This window comes from Bison bison, unplaced genomic scaffold, assembly GCF_000754665.1.
Source record: "Bison bison bison isolate TAMUID 2011002044 unplaced genomic scaffold, Bison_UMD1.0 scf7180017864372, whole genome shotgun sequence".
NCBI lineage: Eukaryota > Metazoa > Chordata > Mammalia > Artiodactyla > Bovidae > Bison > Bison bison.
In genome coordinates, this window is record NW_011494944.1 from 1,336,732 (window position 1) to 1,339,453 (window position 2,722).

The window sequence follows — 2,722 nt, forward strand, 5'->3', positions numbered from 1 at the left end:
ATTGTCTATGTAAATCTCAATTTCCCATCTCTCTTTTTCTCCATTTTTTTTAACCACCATGCAAAGTGCTACCAAGTGTTAAATATCAATGTGTGAGGGTGTCATTTGCTCTTTCTCAAGTTCAAGGTGCTCATATTTTTTATTCTGAAAATTACCTCATTGATTTTTCAAATCCTGTAAGGTGAAAAGCCTAGGACACTGCAAGAATTCACCACTGGGAGCCATGGCTTTAAAATGATTTGTAACTGTTCTTCAAATAGGACAGAGAATATTAGGAATTATTTCCTGTAAGGATGATGCTGATTTTCATCTTTTAAAAAGTCTTACCAGAATAGAAGCTATATTCATTCTTCACAAGCCAAAGTACCTTTGTCGTATATATGGGTGCTAAGATAATAAAAAATCATCTTTCTGAGAACTGATTTGTGCAAGAATTAGCAATAGACTGGATTTGTGAATAAGTGGCTATCTCAGCTCCAGTTAATCAGTGAAAACTCTTTAAAAACAGAATGAAATAGAACACCCATAGATCCCTTAGCATAGAGCTTGAAGAAACTCCTTCTAAAGTATAGAATCTAGTTCTTTGGCAAGAAGCTAGTAACGTTTTCCATCAATTCTCCTTGTTCTGTTGAATGGTTAAATATATCATTTCAATTATCCTGGATTGATAATCTAATTAGGATATCAACACCTTCATTCTCTGATAACAAATTGGAAATAAAATATTATTAAGAGCTGCCAATAAAATAATCTGAAGGATTTTTAAGGCTTAAGACTTTACACCTAAAGGGAAATAACTAGTAGACACTATAACTCAATAAATTCATTTTTAATTTAAACTATTACATAGTTGTCAAATTTGAAACTTTATATATTTGAGTTGAAAATAATTATCTTTAAACAAAATAAGGCCCTTTGGGTTTAAGAAAGTTCAATACTACAAAAAATGCTTCTCAAGATTATAACATATAACCTTTCTCAAGTATCTTTATTTTATATATTTGATGCTGAATTGACTAAACATATATTTGCTTTACTTAAATGTATAGAATTTTCCCTATCATTACATTATTTGACTCACTTGAACTTTATTGTAATAGCAAGTACTGCAGAATTTTTCAGTAAAGGTTATTTTTACTCAAGATTTAAGATAGTTGTTTATAAAGTCTGTGAATGGGTGAAGACAGTAAAGAATCTGCTTATAATGCAAGAAACCCAGATTCTATCCCTGGGTCAGGAAGATGCCCTGGAGAAGGGAATGGCACCCACTCCAGTATTCTGCCTGGAAAATTCCATGGACAGAGGAACCTGGTAGATTACAGTCCACGGGGATGCAAAGAGTTTGACACTACTGAATACTTTTCACTTTCATCTTGAATATTTCACAGTCTTCCTTTGAAATTTAATTTTAAAATATAAATTTATTGAACTCAATAAAGGTGAAATAAAACATAAATTTATTAAATTATACACTGGTAGTATGAAATTTTTTGTGTCCAAATTTTAATTTGAGGCAATTATTTGAAAAGTTCAGATCTTCTCTAAATCTTCATGCAACTCACAAGGAATATTCTAAAAGGACTCTCAAGTATTTCCTATGCTATGCTATGCTAAGTCACTTCAGTCATGTCCGACTCTGTGTGACCCCATAGATGGCAACCACCAGGCTCCCCCGTCCCTGGGATTCTCCAGGCAAGAGCATTGGAGTGGGCCGCCATCTCCCTCTCCAATGCATGAAAGTGAAAAGTGAAAGCGAAGTCACTCAGTCGTGTCTGACTCTTAGCGACCCCATGGATTGCAGCCTACCAGGCTCCTCCATCCATGGGATTTTCCAGGCAAAAGTACTAGAGTGGGGTGCCATTCCTAGTTGGTAAATAAAGCAAAGAGTTTGACACTGGCCTGGAATTCCATGCCAGATGCACTTAGTTGCAGAGAATATGAACAAGTCAGTGATTATTACTTGATACTATTAAGATAGCCATTTTAGGTATGCACTTTATTGAATTTATGTGAAAGGCTGTAGTTCTATGCAATGTACTTTTTGCATAAAAACAGATGTATTTTACACATTGTATTTGCTATTATTTCATGTGGTTAAGGGCTTCCCAGGTGGCACTAGTGGTAAAGAATCCACTTGCCAATGCAAGAGGTGTGGGTTTTATCCCTAGGTCAGGAAGATCTCCTGAAGGAGGGCATGGCAACCCACTCTAGTATTCTTGCCTTAAGAATCCCATAAACAGAGAGGCCTAGCCAGCTACAGTCCAGAGGATAACAAAGAGTTGGACACAACTGAAGTAATTTAGCAAACACACACATGTGGTTAAAACCTAAAGACACATCTTTTCATGCGCTTTTTTATGGTAACTCAGGCATATTCACTGTACAGTTCTCCATCAACATAAATAATTGGTTTCTCCAGGTATAAGAGGTAAATTTTCTAGAGCTTTAGAAGGTATAGTGCGGGCTCTAGTTCCCTTCAGGGTATTAGGTGTGTTTACAAAGGATAAGAAATTGTTCAGACCAACCAGAGATGGGTGTCATAATTAATGTCTACCTCAGAGCCCACAGTATCAACAGCTGCAAAGGAGCTCATCTTTTCCTCTGAAACAGACCTAAGTTACTGTGCCATGAAAATTCTCATTAAACAGTTGTTATTAACAATGCTAAGATGAAGTTCCTTCAAAGAGATTCATGGCCACTAAGACTGAATTTAGGTAGGTGT